A 25,145-nucleotide genomic window follows, 5' to 3' on the forward strand; every position below is an offset into this window, starting at 1 on the left:
GCTGGCTGAGGCCGCGCTCCACCACTCACCAGCACCTGGGCTTTCTTTCACCCTCCCGCTCCCCCAGTGTTTGGCTTTCGTGGTCACAGCAGCTGCATGGTTGCAAAACAGCTGCCATCCCTCCACACTTGTCTGTCCTGGGCATGAAGAAGAAAGAAGATCCCAGACAGGAGTTCGAGTTAGAAATCAGACACGTGTGGCATGGTCTGGGAGAACACGGTGCCTGGTGGCTGTGGGAGCGTTGTGGCCTTAGTGTCAGAGTGTGGAGCTGGGAGAGGTCTGAAGTCAGCAGTGCACCACTCAGCTTAGCACCCTGGGGATGTAGAAGGAAACGTGACACAGCCTGGGTCTCGGCCTGCGCCGGTTACAGAGCTCCAGCCCCTTGGCACAGAGCCCATCCCCTGGGCTCTGCTATGCCAGGCTGGGCGGGGACTCCTCAGGCAGCTGCTGTGTCAGGTTCTGCCCATGAAGGGGTCAGGCCAGCGCTGGGGAGGGCCTGTGAGGCCCCGATGGGCTGGTCCCTCTGTGCCCCAGCAGAGGGACACTTCTCTCAGCAGCAGCCAGCGCTCCGGACTCCACCTTCCATAAGCAGCCCCAGAAGTGGTCTGTGAGCTCCTGAAGGCTGGACCATGGGGCTCCCCAACTCTGCAGAGACCTGAGCCACAGCTCTGGGGCTCCTCTTTTGAGCCCGCAGGAGCTGACAAGCCCCTGTCCTCCTGGGTCCCCAGTCACCGTACCTGGGCTGCTTCAAGCTGCCTTGTGGCTGTTGGTTCTCTGGCACCTGTGCGGCCCCTGCTGTGGCCTCTGTCACTGCAACCAGACCAGGACTGTGCCATCCCTGCCGTGGCTGTCGAGCATCCCCTCTGGGAGGATGCCCCCACGGGCCACCCAACAGCAGCCCACTCTGGGCTTCATCCCCCTCGTGGTTTTGCCTTTTTCCTAAACGATGGCCCCACCCTACACACAGGGACCTTCTGGGATTGGCCCATTGCTGACCTCAGTCTGAGTGTGGCACCAGTGCTTTGCACACTGCGGGAGGAAAACGATTTCAAACCAAAGAAAGACGCCACCCACTCAGGTGGTCAGGAAGAAAAGCCCCAGAGGACAAGGGCTGCCCTCACCACAGTCCACGCTCACCCCGGCCCCCATCCACCACCCTGACAGCTTCGGCAGAACACGGCTCGGAACCCACCGACATCTCCTGCGACCGTGGCTTGTCTGACTCATCAGAGAAAATAACGGGGCAGGCCTTTAGCGCAGGCAGTTACCACGCCTGCAGCACACACAGGAGCTCCGGGGATTCAACTCCCAGGCCTGGCTCCCGACTCTGGCTTCCTGCTAGCGCACACCCTGGAGACGGCAGTGATGGGCCAAGTAGCTGGGCCCCTGCTATTGGGAGACCTGGGTTGAGTTCCTGGCTCCCAACTTTGGCCTGGTTCAGCCTCAGTCACTGTGGGAATTTGAGAAGTGAGCCAGCAGATAGAAGACCTCTCTCTCCCTCTCTCTCTCCCTCCCTCCCTCTTTCAAATAAATACTTAATTCTTTAAAAATAAACTTCCTAATTCTTAAAAAAAAAAAAAAGAAAGAAAGAAAGAAACGAACCTCAGATCCAATGGTATCTCTCTGCAGACTCAATTAGCAATCAGATCAGACGGCAGTGACTGTGGGGAGGAGGCAAAGCCCCAGCCCTGCCCCCGTGCCCGGGTCACCTGCAGAGCCCCAGCCCTGCGCCCTGTGCTCGGGTCACCTGTAGAGCCCCAGCCCTGCCCCCGTGCCCGGGTCACCTGCAGAGCCCCAGCCCTGCGCCCTGTGCTCGGGTCACCTGCAGAGCCCCAGCCCTGCGCCCCGTGCCCGGGTCACCTGTAGAGCCCCAGCCCTGCCCCCGTGCTCGGGTCACCTGCAGAGCCCCAGCCCTGCGCCCCGTGCCTGGGTCACCTGCAGAGCCCCAGCCCTGTCCCGTGCCCGGGTCACCTGCAGAGCCCCAGCCCTGCCCCCGTGCCCGGGTCACCTGCAGAGCCCCAGCCCTGCGCCCTGTGCTCGGGTCACCTGCAGAGCCCCAGCCCTGCGCCCCGTGCCCGGGTCACCTGCAGAGCCCCAGCCCTGCGCCCCGTGCCCGGGTCACCTGCAGAGCCCCAGCCCTGCGCCCCGTGCCCGGGTCACCTGCAGAGCCCCAGCCCTGCGCCCTGTGCTCGGGTCACCTGTAGAGCCCCAGCCCTGCCCCCGTGCCCGGGTCACCTGCAGAGCCCCAGCCCTGCGCCCTGTGCCCGGGTCACCTACAGAGCCTCAGCCCTGTGCTTGTGCCCGGGTCACCTGCAGAGCCCCAGCCCTGCGCCCCGTGCCCGGGTCACCTGCAGAGCCCCAGCCCTGCGCCCCGTGCCCGGGTCACCTGCACAGCCCCAGCCCTGCCCCCCATGCCCGGGTCACCTGCAGAGCCCCAGCCCTGCGCCCCGTGCTCGGGTCACCTGCAGAGCCCCAGCCCTGCCCCCATGCCCGGGTCACCTGCAGAGCCCCAGCCCTGCCCCTGTGCTCGGGTCACCTGCAGAACCCCAGATTCATGCTCACGCCATCACAGCCGCTGTTTCTGTGCACCTCTGTAGAAAGTTGAATTATAATTGTTCATTTTGCTTTTTAAGGGATTTTCTTTGTAGTCCTACAGGCAGAACCTGAAGACAAGTGTTTTTGCCGATGTGATTCGGCGTTGCCCAAGCAGCCTTGTTGGCTGTGACGGCTTTCATGGCCTCCACGGCTCTGCTCAGCCACTGTGTGCATGGCCAGGACAAGCAGGACGGAGGCGCGCCCACGGCCGTCCAGCACTCCCGTCCAGCGTCCGTCACGGGTCTCAACTGCAAGCAGCAGGAAGCCGCTCCGGCTAATCGGAACAGAAAAAGAAGTTACTGATTTAAGCAGAAAAAAAGACAGTGCAAATCCACAGAGACGGGCAGTGTGACGGTGCTGGAGGGGACACGTCGCGTCGCAGGGGGCTCCTCCCCACCCCCGCCCTGAGCGTCTCCAGTTTGGGAGGGTGGGACTAATGCAGGCCCTGCTGTGGGGGGCGCATGCTTGGCGTGCGAGGATCTCCATGCCGACCCTGGCCTCCGCTCTCCTCTCTGCCCCCGCCCACCTGCTGGATGCTGCTCTCCCGCCGCCGTCCGGGAGCCGGGGGCAGGGCGTGCCGGAAGGTGCCTCACTCGAGTGGACACAGCGGAGCGCGTCTCCTTCGCTCAGTCCCTCCCAGGAGGACTGGGCTCCCGGCACCAGACAGTGGGCAGTGGCTGCTGCAGCACCAAGTCCACACTCGCAGCCGCGGTGGACGGCAACGCTGAACAGGGAAGAAAGCAGCCCTCTCGCCTTCCCCGCCCGCCGCTCTGTGGGAAGGAGACGCCGGGAGTTCCCAGACGGCTCCATCCCCGGTGTCTACACAGCGCCGGAAGCAGAGGAACCATCTCGGACCCGAGTTACTTTCGGGAACGATAACCCCACGGTGACCGAGGCTGTGGAGGCAGCAACGGTGAAGCCAAAGTCTGCTCCAGCTTCAGCCGGCAGAAGCGGAAAGACGGGGCTGATTTTAGTACAAAAGTATTCAACACGGAGAACGGACAGTGACAGGACCGCGGCAGCACCTGCCCGGACGGCACCGCTGAGGCCTGGCCCCGTCCACTCAGCCACTCAGCCTGTCCGTGCCGGTCTGCCATCAGGCGCTGGAGTTTCCAGGGCACTGAGCTGAGCTGGCCTCACCCAGGGGGCCGTGCGTGCTCCCTCCCAGCGGTGGAGTCCAGCCCTCGAGGACGGGGCGCTATCTGTCCTGGTCCTGGCCTGGTTCTCTAAGGCCCCTCCCCAGGACGCGGACCCAGATTCCGATCTCGGGCCTCCGTGGGGCAGGCGTTCGGTGCAGAGGCGCAGCCGCCCGGCACACGCGCACCCCCCCCCCCCCCCCCCGCAGCTCCTGACTCCAGCCTCCGGGTCCCTGGCACTCAGCCGGGAGCGCCAGCCGGTGGAGGGGAGCCCTGTGCCTGCGCGTGTCCTCCATCTTCAGGCACATTAAACGACTTTTCTGCTTTAAAAGGAGCTTCTTCTCCACACGCACAACGCACGACCTCTAGGGTTCCACGTGAACCCCGAACCCCCGGGCTCTGGACGAGGACCTCCCACACCGAGCCTGCGCCCGCCACCACCCACCGGGGCCATCGACACGGGCCCTCAAGCCGGCTCCGCCCGCGGGCTGTGCGGCGCTGCGGGGCCAGCACGGGCCAGGCCTCTGCAGTGCGCATCCCCCCGTGATGTCTACACCGCCCTCCGCTCTACCCCTTTGGGAAGCTCGGCTTTCTGGTGCCCGAAGCGTGGCTGGCCCCCTTCAGAGAGGGGACCCCTCTCCGGCGACACCTGCTTCTGGGGCCGGGCTGGGCGTCCGTCCTCGCTCCGTCCAGCGGGCCCACGAGCACGCGGGGTGAGGCTGGCGTCTAGAGGCCAAGGTTGCTGGGGGCAGCACCCGCAGGACACGGGATGGGCCCCACGCCACGGCCCACATCAGCAGGTGCCTCAGGCGTCGCTCAGGCCCTGGTCCGCCTGCAGCCTCCTGCAAAGCCCACTGGTGGCAGAGACCCCCGGCTCTGCGCACGGCCAGCGGCTGCGTCCACCGTGCGCGGAGACCCCGGCCCTGCGCACGGCCAACGGCTGCGTCCACCGTGCGTGGAGACCCCCGGCCCTGCGCACGGCCAGCGGCTGCGTCCACCGTGCGCGGAGACCTCGGCCCTGCGCACGGCCAACGGCTGCGTCCACCGTGTGCGGAGACCCCGGCCCTGCGCACGGCCAGCGGCTGCGTCCACCGTGCGCGGAGACCCCCGGCCCTGCGCACGGCCAGCGGCTGCGTCCACCCTGAGGACCTCCCGTGCCGCCGCGGGCCAGGCTCTGGGTGGTGGCCGCGGAGCAGCAGCCGCACCCAGGGACCTCAGCCCCCTCCTGCACTGCTCACGCCCGCGCCCCGTCGAGACCCCTGCGACCCCCACGCCGAATCGGACGCGCGAAACCGCACCTCCCGCGCCGAGACCCACCCTCCAGCCCTCCGCCATCTTTCCTCGTCCTGCGTCCGACCAGCCCGGAGCTCGGCCGTCCTGCTGACCGCCAAGAGCGGCGCGCCCACAGCCGGCGCCGCGGGCCACGTGCGGGGCTGCCGCCCGGGCGGGCTCTGACCCGGGGTCGCGCCCCGCTGAGCCGGAGGCCGCCCCGAGCGCCCACAGAGCAGGAACTCCCCGAGCGGCGGGGGAGCACGCGGACGTCCACGAGCCGGCCGGGCTGCCCCACACGGAGCAGCCTCCACGAGACCGAGAGAAAAGCCCCGGGCGTACCTGGACGGGGAGGCCGCAGAGACCCGGCCGAGACCCCGCTTCCGAGCGCTCAGGCCGGCCGCCATCAGCCGTGGAAGCCGCTTCCGCTCCTGAGGAAGTGGGCGGTCCCTCAGCGGGTACCCGGATGTTGTAGCGTGTGAGCATGTGCGCCGGGCAGGACATGACAAGTGCATCCTGGGAAGGTGGGCGTGTCAGATCGTTAGGGGCAGGATATGACAAGTGCATCCTGGGAAGGTGGGCGTGTCAGATCGTTAGGGGCAGGACATGACAAGTGCATCCTGGGAAGGTGGGCGTGTCAGATCGTTAAAGGGACAGGGTTCCACGAAGTCCAGCAGGCCTAAACGTCCGCTGACCGCCTGGTTACAGCGTATCAGAGGGTACCAGGGAACGTTCACGGAGAAACAGAATGAATTTGTGGTACAGAACCAGGCCGGGACCCATGCACACGTTCATCATAAGAGGCCTGTCCCGGGGACTGTTTGCAGACTGTGTTGCGAGTGGCCGGCAAGGATTCAGGTCGTTCGGTTTGCTCCACGTCCACTACTGTGCAGGAGCGGGGAGCAGGAGTCAGGAGGGAGCCGCGCATCACCTGCAGTGCCCTGTAGACCAATGACCAGGGCTGCCAGCTAAGGCCTGCGTCCCACATGTGCACCTGCAGGCCGGACCCTACTCGTCAAGGCCAAGGCACAAAGCCCGAACCGGAGCCCCTGCACAAAGCCGGAATCCGTCGCCGGCCACCCCCAGCCCCAGCCCTTAGCACACGATGCCCGTGGACTACAAACCAGCGTGAGGTGAGGGGCAGCCCCATCGCTGACGCGGGAGGTCGTCGCAAGGACATGGCCTCGGGGGTCAGGCCCAGGCCAGGAAGCAACCACCACCTGCAGGGGGCCCACCCTTCCGTGATAGAGAACACGTGCTCGCTGACCAGTCCGGGAAGGCCGGGATCCGGGGCGGCCCCTCCTCCCAGCTCTGAGCTGTCCGCCTCTCTGCCTCCGTTCGCCGGGGAGCTGGGGCTTGGCTGCTGGGTTTGGAACCGGCGCTCTCAACCCCATAGAATCGCCGTGCGTGGAGGGAACCCCCACCCCCGCCTGTGGCCGTAGATTTAGGGGCCGTTCAGGTCCACGCTGCAGACGCTGGCACCGCAAGACCACGCACTTTCTGCCCAGAAGTGTTCGGCTTCCTGTGGGGGTGGGGGAGGAGGTGCCCGTCCCCCGATTTCATCCTCAGCCTGTAAGCAGGGTGCACAGGCCGTCGGGGCTGGCGGTGGAGTCCTCACCCTCATTGTCCAGGGAGGAGAACTGGGAGTGACGGTGCCCTTGCTGAAGATGAGCCCGAAGCCGGGGCCGGCCCAGCCCAGCCAGGCGTCTGCCCGGCTCCCCTCACCTTCCCTGGAGCCCCAGCAAACCGCGTGGGCTCCCGGCTCCCGCCTCCCCCGTGCACCTCTGCTTCCTGTGGGGCTGCGGACGTGAGGACAGAACCTGGAGAATCCGCGGCAGGAGCCCCGAGGCTTGGCTCTTGCTCAGCCCGCCTTCAACGACAGGTGAGCAGGGTCAGCGGGAGACCCAGGCCGCCCTGAGCCGCTGCGGGGCGGGGGCTTGGGGCATTCAAGGGGACCCCGAGGGAGGAGGGCGGTGGGAGGCGCCCGAAGGGGCTTCAGGTGGGGAGGAGGGCGATGGGACGCGCCCGAAGGGGCTTCAGGTGGGGAGGAGGGCGGTGGGACGCGCCCGAAGGGGCTTCAGGTGGGGAGGAGGGCGGTGGGACGCGCCCGAAGGGGCTTCAGGTGGGGAGGAGGGCGGTGGGACGCGCCCGAAGGGGCTTCAGGGGGGAGGAGGGCGGTGGGACGCGCGCGAAGGGGCTTCAGGTGGGGAGGAGGGCGGTGGGACGCGCTCGAAGGGGCTTCAGGGGGGAGGAGGGCGGTGGGACGCGCTCGAAGGGGCTTCAGGGGGGAGGAGGGCGGTGGGACGCGCTCGAAGGGGCTTCAGGTGGGGAGGAGGGCGGTGGGATGCACCTGAAGGGGCTTCAGGTGGGGTGATGGGGGACTTGAAGGGACAAGCGGCTGCCGGCCGTCTGAGCCTGGGAGTGAGGAGCGGCTGCCCCTGCTGGGGGACACGGTGAACACTGGGGAGCCTCCAGCAGTCCTGGCACCCCAGCCAGGGGCTGGTGACTAATCCTGGGCAGGCGCGGCCATTGTCCACGCAAATCAAGGGGCCTCTTTCCACCCAGGCCCAAGGGGGTGGGCTTAGGAAGGGAGCCTCCCACTTTCTCTGCCCCCACCCTGATTTTTTAAGGGGCCAGAAATAAGGTTGGTGATTATCCTGAGTTATTGCTACAAAGAATTTCAAAATTAGAAGATAAGCACGCCAAGGAAGCTCAGTAATTTTCATAAAAGGGGACTTAAAGCAGATGTGCCCTCTTTAATCGACGCTGGCTTGAGAAAATAGGACTGCATTTTTCACATAGCAGGGAGAGAGTCACATGGCCAGGGCCTGTGTCCTGAGTGTGCTGTGTGTGATACTGTGTGTGTGTGTGTGTGCACAGTGACGTGGCCAGGGCCTGTGTCCTGAGCGTGCTGTGTGTGATACTGTGTGTGTGTGTGTGTGCACAGTGACGTGGCTGGAGCCTATGTCCTGAGCGTGCTGTGTGTGACACTGTGTGTGTGTGTGTGTGTGCACAGTGACGTGGCCAGGGCCTGTGTCCTGAGCGTGCTGTGTGTGACACTCTGTGTGTGTGTGCACAGTGACGTGGCCAGGGCCTGTGCCCTGTGCACGCTGTGTGTGACACTGTGTGTGTGTGTGTGCACATAGTAATGTGGCCAGGGCCTGTGTTCTGAGTGTGCTGTGTGTGATACTCTGTGTGTGGGTGTGCGTGTGCGTGTGTGCACAGTGACGTGGCCAGGGTCTGTGCCCTATGCATGCTGTGTGTGACACTCTGTGTGTGTGCAGTGACATGGCCGGGGCCTGTGCCCTGTGCACGCTGTGTGTGACACTCTGTGTGTGTGCACAGTGACGTGGCCAGGGCCCCCTTCCTTTCCCTTTGCAGGAGCTGGTTTGTCCACACTCCGTTTTCTGTATTTGGCACAAAGCAGATTCACCTGAAATGTTTCCCGGTTTGCTCTTGGTTTCAGGGCTCAGAGCTGGGCCCCGATTCACTCATTCACCTGGTAGAAACATCGACTTCCATTCTCAACCAAGCCCATTGCTTTCACTCATTTTCTGCACAACTGCAAAGAAATAGAAGTGAATAGGAGGAGCCACCAGACTCCCAGGCCAGCCCGAGCCCCGCCGGCCGCGGAGGCAGGCTGGGCCAGCCGAGCAGAGCTCTGCACACTCAGGGACCCGAGGTGCCTGGAGCTGCAGCAGCTGCCCGGCCGCGTCCGTCCGTCCGCAGTCCTAGGGTTCTCAAAGGGTCTCTGCCCGGTGCTGCCACGGAGACCTTCCCTTGTATTTGCGCCATCCCCTGGGGACTCCTGCAGGCGGAAGCCTGGCCCAGGGCGCTGCAGCGCACCCTGACTTCTCGCCCGTTGGATGCCTCCGGAATCACTGTTGCTGCTCTTCCCTGGAGAACTGGGCCATCCCGACGAGGCCTGAATCCCAGCGCCACCTTCCAGGCGGGCTGAGCCCTTCTCTGAGCCCCCTCTTCCTCCCCCTGGCCATGCAGACCCTGCTGACGCCGACGCTGGGCTCGGGGGCTGGTTGTGTTGTTCTCGGTTTGTATGCGTCAGTCTGGGCATCTTTCCCCTCCCCCCTCTATTCTGTACTCTAGCATTTGAGTGGTGATCTCTGTGTAGACCACACGTGCAGGAGACAGGAGACTTCGCAGCAACCTCACCCCCCCTCCCCGTAACTGCTTGTCCCTGCCCAGCGCTCACAGATGCCTTGCAGAGATCCATGCTGGGCCGGCCGCGGCTCACTAGTCTAATCCTCCGCCTTGTGGCACTGGCACACCGGGTTCTAGTCCCGGTCGGGGCGCTGGATTCTGTCCCAATTGCCCCTCTTCCAGGCCAGCTCTCTGCTGTGGCCAGGGAGTGCAGTGGAGGATGGCCCAAGTGCTTGGGCCCTGCACCCCATGGGAGACCAGGAGAAGCACCTGGCTCCTCCATCGGATCAGCGCAGTGCACCGGCCACAGCGGCCATTGGAGGGTGAACCAATGGCAAAGGAAGACCTTTCTCTCGGTCTCTCTCTCTCACTGTCCACTCTGCCTATCAAAAAAAAAAAAAAAAAGAGAGAGAGATCCGTGCTGACCACAGAGGCCGTGTCCGTCCGTCCATCTCTCTGCACGTCCGTCCTTCAAGTGTGCCCAGCTTCATCCCGGTCTTGCCCTGTATTTTTTCGTGCTATCCTCCAACATGGTAATTTTTAGAGATCAGCTTGAACATTTGAAATTCCTGTGGGAATTAATGCTCACGGGAGGAGGTGTGAGCCGGGGCCGGCGCCCGGGCACAGCAGGTTCAGCCGCCTCTTGTGTCACAGGCACCCCGTGTCGGAGTGCTGGTGTCAGTCCCGGCTGCCCGGTTAACACACGAGATCCAGCTCCTCCTAATGCGCCTGGGAGGGCAGGGGGCTCAGATAACTGAGCTCCCGCCACCGTGTGGGAGACCTGCACGGGGCTCCTGGCTCAGCTGTTGTAGCCGTTTAGGGAGTGACCCAGCAGGTGGAAGATCGATCTCTCCCTCTCCCTCCCCCTCCCCCCTCCCCCCTCCCCCCTCCCCCCTCCCCCCTCCCCCCTCCCCCTCCCCCTCCCCTTCCCCCTCCCTCTTTCAAATAAACAAATAAATTAAAAAAAAAAGTTGTGGAAGAGCAGGTGTGGTGTTTTATATATCATAGCTTGCATTTCACCACAGTCATTATCTTTTAGGTTGTTCAGGTGATGAGGTCCTGAGTTACAGACAGCTTCACGGGCACGTCCCCATCACAGCCCCGGCCGCCTCTGCCCGGGAGCCCCGGATGGGTCGTGGGGGAGGTGACCACGTGCCAGGACCCGCCGACTCCCTTTCGAAGGTTGGTGTAAGGAGGGGGAACAAGCTAGGCAGCCGCCGCGGAGTGCAGTGTGTGTGCTGCCGCGGGTGGTGTGAGGTCAGACACTCGGCCGCGTTCTCTGCCCTCCAGAGCAGGCGCAGTGTGGATGGAGCCGGAAGGACGAGGGGGGCGCGGGGAGGCCACTGCCTCCGCCCTGGCCGCAGGCGCCGGGCCCCTTCTCCGAGCCCAGCACGTGGGGCGCACGTCTGTGCAGGGCTTGTGTGTTAGGTGATTCAAGTGCCCCAGCCTTCTGCTCTCAGAGAGAGGCCAGGAGCCGGGGGCCAGGGCAGGCCCCCAGGAAGGCGCCGGGGGAGGTCAACACCACCGCGGGCTGCCTCCACGGGAGTGGCATTGGCTCTGCTCTGCTGGAGGGAGCCAGGGACGGGGGAGGAGGAGGCAGGCGCGCCCAGAGGACGGGGCGAAGACGTCTCCAGGTTCCCGGGGACCAAGGGGCAGGTTGCCTTGGGTGCTCTGAACATTTCAATCAAGTGAGGCGTGGACGGTTCATGGCACTCCGCCCGTGGGAAGGAATAGTTGTAACCGTGCTCCCCGGAGTGTGCCTGGTGCGTTTTCCCCACTGAATCCGCACTGTGAGCAAGGGGCCCGGCCAGACATGCGGAGAGGCACGGGACACGACCAGCTGGCCACAGGTGGCAGCGCTGGCCACCCCGTCCACTTCCGGTTAGCCTTGGTTCTGAACTAACCCAGGGGCACCTGCTCTGACCCACCCTGCTCTGACTCTGTGCTCGGCTTCTCAGCCTGGCCCACTGAGATGTCCTGGAAGGAATCATTTTCAAAAGAGCTCCTTTGTGTTCCTACCACATTGTTCATCCGTATTTTATTTGTTGGAAAGGCAGAGTGACAGAGAAAGTGACAGAGAGAGATCTTCCATCTGCTGGTTCACTCCTCTAATGGCTGCAACAGCGGGGGCTGGGCCAGGCTGAAGGCAGGGCCTGGAACTTCATCCAGGTCTCCCGGGTGGGTGCAGGGGCCCAAGCCCGCTTCCCAGGTGCATTCTCAGGGAGCTGGAATCGAAGGGGAGCAGCCGGGACTCAAGCCACCACTCCAACGTGGGGTGCTGCCGTCGCAAGCAGTGGCTTAACCCGCTGCACCCCAATGCCAGCTCCTGTGTGAATCTATTTTGACAAATGTGTTAGATCATTTCTCAACTTTAAAGTTTTTTTCACCTTGTTCTCTGGGCTGTCTGTTATCATGAAAGGAACATAAGGACTTAGCTACACCATCGTCACTAGAATTATGAAAACATTAGCTATGCTCTAATTAAGATTGTCATAATCCTCGATAGTGTAAGATCTGTCAACAAATTGCTAGATTTATCACTGTGATTAGCTGAGTTACTTGTTCTCTCTGAGCACACATTTTTACCAAATCCTGCAAAGATTTCAAATTATGTCCGTGAGTGATCATTAGAAACAGCGGTGCTTTCTGTAGCTTGGATCCCTGGTATTTTATGGTCAATTTCATATCAAGTCGCATTGTTCAGAAGATTAAGTGTCTGATATTGTTCTCTAGACCACTGCCTTACCACGGTTTCCAGGGGAAAGCGGAACCCCGGAAGCTCGTCCTGCTCGTCCTGTAGCAGGAGTCAAAGAAGGGAAATAAGAAAATGAGGAAAGCAGCGTTTGTTTCTAGCTCCTGGTAGCCGATCGACCTCGGGCCAGCCAGCGTGCGGTTTTGAACTTGAGCTTTCTGTCTGTAAGTAACAGAAGTCTCCCAAGACTCTGAAGACGAAACAAGATAATATTAATAAAACCCTCAGCAACTGTACAGGGTTTTGTGTAAAGCATTACATAACAATAATTTATTATTATTATTAAAGTTAACACAGAGAAGGCACTGAAGTCATTTGCCAAACCAGTTCCTTTTCTTCCAGGGCTCCTGCACCCGCCTGGTGCTCGTTCCCGCTCCCGGCACTGTGTGAGGACAGAGTAAGACAGCCACTTCCGGGCGAGGCTCCTCAAGCCCTCACACAGGCTCCCCCACTGGTGTTCTCCTGCCGCCAGAGAGACCGACAGTGGTGGAGGACCTGCCACCAGGCAGATGGGAAGCTGCCGGACTCAAGGAGCCCTTTCCTGGGGCTGGCTGCCCGGAGCACATCCATGCAAGTGCCATGAACAGGAAATAAGCACCTGCTGTGGTCAGGGAGAGACCCAGCTCTGACACTGATGGTGCTGTCCACTGCTGGCACGAGCACCGTGAACTCTGTGTTACACACACAGTTCAAACATTCTAAACTTCCCTTTGTCAAAAACAAAGTAAGCTGTGTCGGGTCTTCGTATCTAAATATGTGATTTTTAAGGCTATTAAAGTTGTGTTGATGTATATAACTTCCTGATGAATAGTATAAATTTGTATTCAGAGGGGGCTGGACAAAAAGGAGGGCTTGTTTACCTGGGTTGTTTGTCAATCTCTTTTCACTTGTGGACCTGTCCCAGTATAGTTAACCAAGGATGCATTTTAAAGATTAATTTATTTATTTGAAAATCAGAGTTACACAGAGAGAGGAGACGCAAAGAGAGAGAGAGAGGTCTTCTATCTGCTGGTTCACTCTCCAATTGGCTGAAATGGCTGGAGCTCAGCCGATCGGAAGCCAGGAGCCAGGAGCTTCTTCCAGGTCTCCCACGCAGGTGCAGGGGCCCAAGCACTTGGGCCATCTTCTACTGCTTTCCCAGGCCGTAGCAGAGAGCTGTATTGGAAGTGGAGCAGCTGGGACATGAACCGGCGTCCACACGGTAAGCCGGCGCTGCAGGCGATGGTTTTATTCGCTTTGCCACAGCACTGGCCCCCAAGGATGCATTTTTTTAAAAAAAGATTTACTTATTTTATTTGAAAGGCAGAGTTACAGAGAGATGGAGGGAGAGATGGGAGAGAGAGAAAGGGAAATCTTCCACCCTCTGGTTCACTCCTCAAATGGCCACATCAGCCAAAGCTGGGCCAGATCAAAGCCAGGAGCCAGGAGCTTCTTCCAGGTCTCCCATGTGGGTGCAGAGAACCAAGCACTTGGTCACCTTTCGCTGCGCTCCCAGGTGCATTAGCAGGGAGCTGGATCAGAAGTGGAGCAGCCAGGAATCAAACAGGTGCCCCTGTGGAAATGCTGGTGATGCAGGTGGTGTTCTAACCTGCTACAACACCAACCCCACATTTTGATTTTTATGCTCCCAAATCTTGGAAGTTTAAACCATGGAGTAGACTCAGTTGCTGCTTGAGATCTTGAAACACTCACTTTATAATTTAAAATTACTTGAGTGTTGAAAGATTGTGGTTAGTTGGGTACTTGCTGGCTGAGTCAGGTAATTTTTTTTTAATGACAGGTAATGTTATAGACAGTGATGGAGAGACAGAGAGAAAGGTCTTCCTTCCATTGGTTCACTCCCCAAATGGCTGCCACGGCCAGTGCTGGGCCAATCCAAAGCCAGGACCCAGGTGCTTCTCCTGGTCTCCCATGTGGGTGCAGGGCCCAAGTACCTGGGCCATCCTCCACTGCCCTCGCAGGCCACAGCAGAGAGCTGGACTGGAAGAGGGGCAACCGGGACTAGAACCCGGCACCCATATGGGATGCCAGTGCCACAGGCGGAGGATTAGCCAAGTGAGCCACGGCGCCGGCCCGAGTCAGGTAACTGATGGGTGAGTTGAGTAAGTTGTGGGTGACTTGAGTGGAGGAGTGTGGTTGTTGGTGGGTGAGCTGGACAGTTAGTAGGTGAGACGAGTAGTTTGATGGATGAGTTGGATTGCTGGTGGGTGAGTTGGATAGTTGGTAGGTTGATTAGTTTGATGGGTGAGTTGGGTAGTTGGTGAATGAGTTGGGTAGTTGGGTAAGCTGGATAGTTAGTGAGTTGGGTAGTTAATAGGTGAACTGGGTAGTTAGTGAGTTGAGTAGTTTGTGGATGAGTTGAGTAGTTGGTGAGTGAGTTGGATAGTTAGTAGGTGAGTCAGGTAGTAGATATGGGTTAGATTCAGAGTGGCTTGGTGCTTGTCCACAAATCAGAACAATTCCTTTCTCAATTTTCATAACTAACAACAGGTTTTGGAGTAAATTGAATTTGTTTAGTATTCTGACCATCCAATGAGGAGTGTATGTGTGTGAGTGTGTGTGAATGAGTGTGTGTGTGTGAATGAGGAGTGTGTGAGAATGAGTGTGTGTGTATGTGTGCGTGAGGAGTGTGTGTGTGAGGAATGTGTGTGTGTGTCCATGTGTGTGTGAATGAGGAGTGTGTGCATGCGTGAGTGAGGAGTTTGTGAGTGTGTGTGTGAATGAGGAGTGTGTGTGTATGAGTGTGTGTGTGAGTGTGTGTGTGTGAGTGAGGAATGTGTGTGTGTCCATGTGTGTGTGAATGAGGAGTGTGTGTGCATGCGTGTGTGATGTGAGTGAGGAGTGTGTGAGTGTGTGTGTGAATGAGGAGTGTGTGTGTGTATGTGTGTGAGGACTGTGAGTGTGTGTGTGTTTGTGAATGAGGAGTGTGTGCGTGTGTGTGTGAGGAGTGTGTGCGTGAGGAGTGTGTGTGTGAGTGTGTGTGTGAGTGTGCGTGTGTGAATGAGGAGTGTGTGCGTGTGTGTGAGGAGTGTGCATGAGGAGTGTGTGTGTGTGTGCATGAGGAGTGTGTGTGCATGAGGAGTGTGTGTGTGTGTGTGAGGAGTGTGTGTGTGAGGAATGTGTGTGTGTGTCCATGTGTGTGTGAATGAGGAGTGTGTGTGTACATGCATGAGTGAGGAGTGTGTGTGTGAGGAGTGTGTGTGAGTGTGCGTGTGTGAATGAGGAGTGTGTGCGTGTGTGAGTGTGTGTGTGAATGAGGCATGTGTGTACATGTGTAAGAAGTGTTTGTGCGTGTGTGCATGTGTGTGTGTGTGAGGAGTGTGTGTGCTGTGAACACGCGTGTTCGTGGAATCTACCTGAATTTCCATTTCAAACCCGTGACCTTTACATTTCCCCCAAAGTGGAGCCTTTAAAAATCCCAGCGCTCGGCTCTGGTCACAAAGGGAACCGTGTTGGAAACGTGTGTAAGTAGCGTTGAGTGGTACGTATGTCTACAAAAGCGTGTGAAAATAAGGTTATAAAAATAATTTCAAGCATGACTGTGAACAGAAATGAAATACACACTAGAAGTCTCCCAATTAGGCATCTTATTATTCATGGGAAGCCCGTGCTGACGGAGGGAGAATGGGTGTCGCGTCAGTGGGAAAGTTCACGGACACGTTGAATGTCCAATTTCCCTTTCGGTATAATGGCAGGCATTAAGAAACCGGACCCTGACTGCGCAGTGGTGGTCGGAGAGGGGAACCTGTGCCAGGTTACGCCAATAATTGCCAGGCCCCCAGGATTCCAGCTCAGAAATTTTTGTATGTTCTCCGGAGACAAAAATGAGTGATCATCAAAGGCGCTGCAACTCAGCAGGACTGTCATAAGCCTGGAGTTACAACTTAGACATGCAATAGAGAGTATCATCGGCACCTCTCCAGTGCATCGCCTGTAGTAATTAAAAACTTGATCCCTGCTGTTTTATCATCTCATTAGCAATGGGGGCACAGACTTTTATCCTTGTTTGTCAGGAATCAAGCATACCAGAGGAACTCTGATTATAAATGGATGAAAGTCAAGTTAAACTTTTAAATAAGAGAAGCGACTGTTCACCATGTTTTTTTAAAGCTGATTAAAGAGGTCTATTTTTTTTTTCTATAAAAGTAATCTCTGTCCAGCCTGGAATTGTGGAGGTCATCTCCAGAACTGTGTATCTGATGCCCTTTGTGAAGGGCTTCGCTTTGTGAGTCGGTCTGATTTCAAATAAATATTAATCCTGAAAGCCAGACGCAAAGCCCCATGCTTCCCGGGGCTCTGGACGGGCGCCGCACCCCGCAGGCCTCGCAGGTGCAGGGCTGTGTCTTTCGCTCAGAGGGGCTGACCGCCTCCCCGCCGGCTCTCTGCGTCCTAACAGCTCGCCTGGGTCTGGGGCCGCGGCTACACGGATCGCCCCTCCGACGGCTCTGCTTCCACCAGGGACCTATCCCTGCGGAAGCTGTGCCGTCCGCCGTGGGTGCAGTCGGCACCAGGATGGTGGTTAAGGGCTCGTGCCCGGGGCGCTCCTGGCCTGGGTGTTCTGAGCCTCTCTGCAGGTGCCAGGAACCGAAGGAGGGCTCCGGGCGCGGGCAACCCGGAACCTTCCCGCTCTTGGTTCTCTGGGGAACCCCGTGGCTAAGTTGTTTGAGGAACCATCACCAAACAACACAAGTTGTTCTGAAGTAGCTAGTTTTTAGCTCGGCGCCGCCCTGTGCGTCCTGTGCTCATCACAGGCCCTGGTCCCAGCCCACTGGGTGCCTACAGCGTCCCCTGGCCGTGATGACCAGAACTGTATGCAGACAATGCAGGTGTCCCCGTGCGCCGGTGACCAGAGCACCGCTAGGTGGACAATGGGTGCCGTCAGAGATCATGGGAAGAAATCTCGTAGGAAAACTTGATGTGGCTTATAAAAAAATAAACTTACCCTTAATTCCATGTTTCCATAAGCTTTCTGAAGTCACCATTCCCCCCCGCCTCTCTCTCTTGCACGCACACACACACTCGGGATGGTGGCTGCACAGACCACCCTGCAAACGGACAGTGAACCTGACCTGGTAAAGCGCCCCCCCACCCCAGGCGAGGGGAGGACCCGGACTGAGAAGCCGCGGCTTCTCCCTGTCTTTCGTGCCTGTGAGACTGCGCGCCCTGCGTGTCTTCCGTTCCAAGCAAACACCAACAAACGGATGAGTGAATAATTCAGGCCAGGAGCTTTCCCTGGCTGGCAGGATGCTGTGCCGGGCTCCTGACAAGCTCTGCACTGAGGAACAAATTAACTCATCGGTGCTGCTGGTCCGAGGTGCAGTCAGTCAGAATTATCCCTGTGAAAACCCAGCGTGTGCTCCCACAGAGTGACCCCGGAAGGATTCCAGACTTCACGTCACCATCCCCAGTGACGCCAGCAGGGCAGGGCAGGGCCCTTCAAAGAGTTCATGGAGGGGTCGGCGCTGTGGCACGGCCGGTGCAGCTGCTGCCTGCAATGCAGACACCCCTAGGGGTGCTGGTTCGAGTCCTGGCTGCTTTGCTTCTGATCCAGCTCCCTGCTAATGCACCTGGGAAAGCAGCGTAAGACAACCAAGTGCTTGGGCCCCTTCCTTCCATGTAGGAGACCTGGATGAAGCTCCTGGATCCTGGCTTTGGCCTGGCCCAGTCCCGGCCCTTGTGGCCATTTGGGGAGTGAACCAGCAGATGGAAGACCCCGCCCCTCCCTCTCTCTCTCTCTCTCTCTCTCTCTCTCTCTGTAAGTCTACTTACAAATAAATCAATCTTTTTTAAAAAGTTCATCCCCCTGGGTGACCCGGCCCCGGGGACACCTGGCCCAGCACGAGCAGCTGGCAGGCTGCCGGGGTCTGCACGGCCCCTGCACTGCCGCCCTCTTACGGGAGTGTCGACTCTTCTTCTTGGAGCTGACGTGGAGGGTGACCCCTCACACTGGTAGCACATCAGGGAGGATGACCCCTCACCCTGACAGCACATCATGGAGGATGACCCCTCATCCTGGCAGCACATCAGGGAGGATGACCCCTCATCCTGGCAGCACATCATGGAGAAAGACCCCTCACGCTGGCAGCACATCATGTGAACGCATTGTTTCCTGGGAACAGCTGCTTCCGCAGGGAGCACCGTCTTCATGTTGTAAGGCCGTCCTCCCGCTCGGCCTTCGCCCTCAGTGGTTTGTGGGTCTTGGCTGCTACATTGTCATCAAATCGGTGGACAGCGGGGAGGCAAGAGTTGTCCGATGTGGGGCAGGGGAAGAAGCTGCGGGGCCCTCGTCCGTATCAGCTCTGCCCCGATTCCAGCTTCCCTCGCATCAGGCCCTGGGAGGCAGCAGGTGAGGGCTGGGGCACTCGGGCCCTGCCACCCACGGGGAGACCCGGGCTGAGTTCCTGGCTCCAGGCTGTAGCCTGACCCAGCCCTGGCTACTGCAGGCGTTCGTGGAGAGAACCAGACACGGCAGATCTCTCTCTTTCTTGCAAATAAGTGCGAAAAAAGCCAAATACTGTGAATGCCAGAACCCGTGGCTAAATATCTGAGTACAGACTTCGCAGATAACTGCAGTCGGCTCTGCTGCCGAGGGACATGTGTGGCACCCAACCCCCCATGGGACACAAGCACAGGCAGTGGAGATGCCATGACTATGAGAAGCGTGGGCCTGGAGAGCGACACTCGAGACGGCCGGGGGCCGGCGCGGGGCGCAGTGGGCTAAGTCTCCGCCTGCGGCACCGGCATCCCATACAGGCACTGGTTTGATTCCCAGCTGCTCCTCTTCCGATCCAGCTCTCTGCTGTGGCCTGGGATAGCAGTGGAAGATGGCCAAGTCCTTGGGCCCCTGCACACGCGTGGGAGACCCGGAGGAAGCTCCTGGCTCCTGGCTTCAGATCAGCACAGCTCCAGCCATTGTGGCCATCTGGGGAGTGAACCAGTGATGGAAAACCTCTCTGTCTCTCCTCTCTCTGTCTGTAACTCTACCTCTCAAATAAATACAATCTTAAGAAAAAAAGACTCTGTCAGGGACATATGGAATAAAAAGAATCCCTGTCAAGGGCTACATGGTTTTACACATGCTAACTACATGACTCCTACATACGTGACCACCACAGCCAGCACGCAGTTCTCCTGGACAAAGCCCTGCAGTATGCAAGTGCACATGGCCGTGAGAAAGACGCAGCGTGTGAGGTGTGGTGCGTGGAGGGGACAGTGTCACCCGCTCTGCAGAGGCCGGGGACACAGGTGTGGCCGTCCCCAGGGCGTTTCGTGCTCGGCGGGGCGCGGCTCTGCAGCTGGGTCACTCCCTACACGGGGCAGCACACACTGGTGTTCTGGGGTGGCCAGGGCGCCCGCCGCACCTGTAGGTATGCTGGGTCGGTTCCATCTGAACAACCTCCGTGAGGCTGTCGCTGCTTCACCCTGCAGACGAGAATCAGGGCCCAGAGAGCAGGCGGGCGAGCTGGGACCAGGGTCCTGGGGTGCGTCTCCAGGATGGGCTGCAGCGCGGGCAGAAGCAGCAAGTGTGCGGGGCCCAGGGTCAGGACCACGCCCGTGTCACCGCCACAGCCAAGGACCACCTGTGGCTGCCTAACAGAGCCGCGGGTGAAAGCAAACAAGAGGCCATGAATCCGCTGCGTGCTCAGGACAGACCACACCGCCGCCATTGGCTCTTCCCTGGCACCACGCACGAAGAGAGCGACAGAAACAAACAGGATTTAAGGGCAAATTAATACAACCAGGCCCCAGGATTGGGGGAAACGGGAAGTCGTGTCAGATGAGAAGCTGCGAAGGGACAGGTGGCAGAAGAGGGTGGCTCGGGGGCTGGGCAAGGGTCTCCTTGAAGTCCTCAAGGGCACGGCAGTTCTGTCAGACTCCCCCCGGGAACGAGACCAGGAGGGGACATGCCCTGCAAATGTGGTGTCGGCATCCTCCCAGCCTGTGCCCATCACATAGATGGAGACACTGAGGCTGTGGAGAGCGGATGGGTCGCCCAAGGCGTGTGGGGCAGAGCAGGGGTCTGAACCCAGGAACTTCAAAGTGTTCTCTCCTCATCCCCACGCAGAGGAAAGTAAACAGAAGGGGTTGGCGCTGTGGTGTAGCTCCATGCTGGCCCAGCCAGAAGTCAGGCGCTCCATCCGGCCTCCCTCGTGGGTGCAGGGGCCCTACTGCTGCTTTCCCAGGCCATTAGCAGGGAGAAGGATCGGAAGTGGAGCAGCTGGGACTTGAACCGGCGCCCGTATGGGATGCTGGCATTTCAGGTGGTGGCTTAACTGGCTGCACCACAGCGCCAGCCCCAAACACACTTGCACACACAGGTGCCGGCTTTAACTTAGCCGAGACCTTAACATTTGCAAAAAAAACTACAGCTGAAGTGAGTACTCTGGGCTACGGGCGGCCTGAGACACTGGTTGGTAAAGAAGCCCACAGAACACGGCTTCTGCGCGCTTGGTTCTGCCTTCCCGAAGCCTTCTCCCGGCAGCACTCGGGGTGGTGGAGGAAATCTGGCCGGGGAGGCTTGAGTGGAAACACTCGCCAGGCTGTCTTTCCAAAACACTCACCGCCTGGCCCCTTCTCACCTGGTGCCGACCCAAAGCCTCGGACCATCTCTGCCGCTCTGAAACACGGGCACCGAAGCGTCTCCCAGAGCAGCCTGGAAGCCTCCCCTGACTCCTGGGCCAGGACCCTCAAAGGATAGGCCCTGCCCGCTCTGTCCAGCGTGGAGAGTCAGGTGGAGGACTGGCCAGCTGCCGTGACTGGCAGACCGCCAAGGAAAAGGCTGCTCCCCTCCTCCCCGCGTCCAGGGGGTGACCAGAGGCGGCAGGCACAGGCACGCTATCTGTCCCCGGGGGCTGTGCTGGCTGCAGCTGCTCTGAGCAGCTCCTGACCAGGCTGGGGGGAGAGCCCGGGAGCAGCACCTGTCTCCTACACGGGTAGCCAGACGTGGCTCCTCGTGTGTCCCTGCACCAGCCCTGGGCCAGCTCGGCCCAGGCAGCTCCTTTCTTCTCTCTCTCTGTCTGTCTCTGTCTCTTTCTCTGTCTCTCTGTGTCTCTCTCCTGCTGCGGTCATGTGTCCTCTTCCCGCAGATTGTTGGAAAACGCTGCTTTTCGGAAGAGTTCGTGTCTGTAATTATTGCTCTGAAAACGATGACACAGGGGGTCGAGGCTTCAGCGACCTGCAAACACGAATATTCACTCACGCTCGTTCCTCCGCAGAGGTCCTGGGCCGCAGGGAGCAGGCCGGGGGAGGCGGCCGAGGGAGGAGGGCGCGGGCAGGGGCACCGAAGCTCGGGCTGAGCCTCTGTACGGGAAGTTCCTGGAGCAGCCAGGCCGTGAAGGTCGCCGTGGACTCCAAGCCTCGGCTCCAGTAGCCACGCGGCGCCTTTGGGATGTCGTGGTGGCAGATTGTCGTCCACACGGGATGTCTGGGTACCACGTGCGGGTCTGGACTAAAGGGGGCAGGTTGATGACATCACCTGGGGAGAGGCACCCGGCCGGGGCCAGGCCGGCCTCTGGGTGTTTCCAGGCCACAGTTGCTGGGATTTGCCTGTTGCTTGGATGTAGGTGTTGAGGCAACAGAGGTGGCGCTGAGTGTCGGTGTCAGCAGCAGCCGGAAGGCTGGGGGCACCCCCGCTGAGCCGGGGTCACCGTGGGAGCAGGGCCAAAAGCAGAGGTTTGGGGCTGAGCGTGCTGAGCCGGCGCCATAAAACGCGCAAGCTGAGGGCTTCGGAAGGCAGCTCCGCCCGCAAGTCCAGGGCTCAGGGGACGGCGTGCAAGGGTGGGGGCTGAGTGGGCAGCACTCGCTGAGCCCCCATGCCTGACGCCTTCTCAACGGGTCTTCACAGCAGCCTGCAGGGTGGCGATGGCCCCCGTGGAGCAGGTGGCCACTGAGCAGTGTGCCCAGAGCTCACGGGGACAGCAGCCGAGTCAGGATTCCACTCGGGGTGACCCGACTACAGACTCATGGGTGTAGCGAGGAAGCTGGCAATACGCGTAAGTCAGAGCCGGCTGGCCAGCACCCCAGGGGTCTCTGAGTTCCGGTAGCTCAGACGACCGGGCACCCACCTCCGGGGCTGGAAAACTTGACCCTCACTGTGGCTCCCAAGAAGCGATGCCAGACCAGGTCACAGCGTCCCAAAGCAAGCTTAGAGGGAGCAGTTCAGCAGCAACCTTCCTCCTCCTCCTCCTCCTCCTCCTCCTCCTCCTCTTTCCTCCCCTCCCCTCCCCTGCTTCCTTGTTGAAGCAGATGATACAAGGACATGGAGGGCCAGGGTCTGCGGAGCGTTCAGATGCACCCCATGTCGGGCGCCTGGGTCCCAGTCCCGGCTCTGCTCCCGACTGTGACTCAGCAGGGGGCGGCTGAGATACCTGGGTGGTTGACACCCATGGGGGACACCCAGATGGAGCTGTAGGATCTCAGGCTCAGCCTGGCTCAGCCCTGACCAGCGAGGATGGGAGATCTCTCTGCTGCTCAAGTAAATGGATAATTCTTTTTTTTTAAGATTTATTTACTTATTTGAAAGGCAGAGTTACAGAGAGAGAGAGAGAGAGAAAGAGAGAGAGAGAGGTCTTCTATCCACTTGTTCACTCCCAAATGACCACGATGGCTGGAGCTGAGCTAATCTGAAGCCAGGAGTTTCTTCCAGGTCTCCCAGGAGGGTGCAGGGGCCCAAGCACGTGGGCCATCTTCCACTGCTTTCCCAGGCCATAGCAGAGAGAGAGCTGGATCGGAAGCGGAGCAGCCAGGACGCAAACGGGCTCTCATGGGAGATGCTGGCACTGCAGCTGGCAGCTTTACCCGCTATGCCACAGCGCCACCCCATGAGTGGTTCCTTTTTAAAGTCTTTGTATTTAAAAACAAGCTTCCAAGATGGTAGGACATGGGTGACAGTGTCCCGATACCTCCATCAGACAAGCCCTCTGCTGGGCCCTGGCTTTGAGCCCCTAGGTTGCTCATCCAATGCTCCCAGCAAACATAGCCCCTTTGCTCTCTCTCTCTGCCCCAGGCCGTTGGCACCTGCCAGCAGGGCAGCCTGCCTCAAGCCCCCTGCCCTAATCACTCACCCCCACTCAGCACCGGCAGAGCCTGCTCCACGGCTCACAGCTGCTCCCACACCTCACACAGGCGAGAGACGCCCAGCTTGCGAGACGCCTGCTTTCTTTCCCGTAAGCGGCGTTTTCGCCGAGGCCGCGCCGACCCCAGCAGACAGGAACAATGACCTCGTTTTCTACGCTGCTCCGGGCAGGTTTCTCCTCTGTTCTCCGGCTGTCGCCGGAGTCTGCAGCAAGCGGAGCCGGCCTCCTGGGGCACCGTGTCCGCACACAAAGGCACCCTCTGCTTGTGCCCGACCCTTGCGTCCTCTTTGTTGAAAAGGGAGAAAGGATCCTACTTGAGGAAAAGTAAACGCGGCCTGATCCTGTGCCAACAACATTAACCAAGTTCTCTTCCGAGCCTTTGAAGTTAGCAGGGGGCAGCGCGCTGTGGTGCCAGGAAGAATGATACTTTAAGCGATTCCTTTTCATCCCTTTAACTTAATGAAAGATTAATGGCCTTGTTACTTTTGTTTCTGTTCCTTCTTTTCCCCTTTAATTTCCACCCCCTCCCGCTGAAATTGAAGCTCCTTCCCTCTGATGGTTTTCTGGGCCGGCGGGTTTTGCGAAGGCAGCTCCTGCTGCAAACCGGGCCGACCACCCCTTGCCCACAGCGGCCAGGTGCCTTCCGGGAGGCCGCGGGCGGCAGCCGGCAGAGCTGGGCTCTGTCCAGACAAACCCCACCTGTTCCGCCACGGCAGCACGTGCCGCCTCTCCCCTGCAGCTCCGGGCGCTGTGTCCTGGCCCCGTCTTGGGAGCTGAGCTCTGGCTGACTGGGAGGTGGCCGCCTGTTTGGGGCTCCTGGAGGCAGAAAGGCCCCAGTGAGTGCGGGGCCTCCCTCACGCCGCTTCTCCCCCACGTCCCTAACCTTGCTCCTGGCCCTGTCTTCCTCATGTAGCAATCACCCGTGCCAGTGCGTGGGTGTCGTATGTGACGCCAGCTTACCCTGCCTGCCTGCTGTCTACGCCAGGGGCCACTTCACCAAGCCCCAGGAGAGCCACACCTGGGCCTCATTCTGGCCCCTGTCTGCCCTCTGACCTTCCAAAGTCAAGGTCACACCACCCTCTGGCTCAAAACTCTGGTGGCCCCATCATTCTCTTGGCAAGAACTCCAGACTTCCCACACGATCCTGGCTTCTGCCAATCCAGTCCCCACCTGGCTGACGCCTTGCCCTCCCCCCCCCCCCAGGCCCCAAGGACCCCGTCAAAAGCAGTGGCTCACTGTGCCCGCCTGTGCCTTCACCACCACTGTGCCTTCCTGCAAGCACTCACCACCGCCTGTGCTAACTTCCCGATGATCCGGCTCCTGCCATGGACTCACACGCCCGGGACAGCCCCCGTCACTGTCTTCTGCTCAGGGACTGCTTGTCGGACGCCCACTGGGTCCGGGCGTGGGGTGGAGCCGAGGGCACCGCGGTCAGCAGCACTCTGTCCCGGGGAAAGATGGTGTCTATGGTCACACGGCCCTGGCTGGACACCGCACCGGGCGCAGCGCTCCTGGGCTGACGTGAGCCCCGGCCTGAGCTGTGTGGCCGTTGAGCCAGGGACAGGAGGGTGTCCACGGGAGGCGGAATGTGGTCACAGCCCTCCAAGCTCACCACGGGCAAAACCACACGTTTACTTTGCAGCTGGCTGCTCTCTGCACGCTCACAGCCTGGTTATGCGTGAGCCCCTGCAGAAGGGTCTGGAAATCCAGCTAACCTGGCCGTGTCCCCCACGTCCTGCTGACTCAGGGAAGCGGGGCGCCATCTCACGGTGAAGACAAGAAGCCACGTGTTTATTCCTCACTTCTGCTTCAGTTACGTTTCCTGGGACTCACGGAGGCCTGGCTAGAGCCTCCCAGCTGGGGCGGCCCTCGGCTCTCCCAGGCTTGACCGCAGGCCTCCTGGGGTAGCTGTGGTCCCTGAATATTTCACGACCTCCTCTAAGGTGGAAAGCGAGTGTGAATCGTCTCGGCCATGTTTGCTATGAGGTCCATGAAGGCAGAGAAGGCGCCATGTGGTGCAAGTCCAGCTGGGTGACTGACAGCCACGTGGGAGGTGAGGCAGCCATGCTGCCTTGCTCCTCAGGTAACCAGAGGTGGCACACGTGACCGACAGTGTTCTGGAATTTGCTGAGCCTATCCCACTTCTGGCTCCATCAACAA

Source organism: Oryctolagus cuniculus, chromosome 21, assembly GCF_964237555.1.
Source record: "Oryctolagus cuniculus chromosome 21, mOryCun1.1, whole genome shotgun sequence".
NCBI classification, from domain to species: domain Eukaryota; kingdom Metazoa; phylum Chordata; class Mammalia; order Lagomorpha; family Leporidae; genus Oryctolagus; species Oryctolagus cuniculus.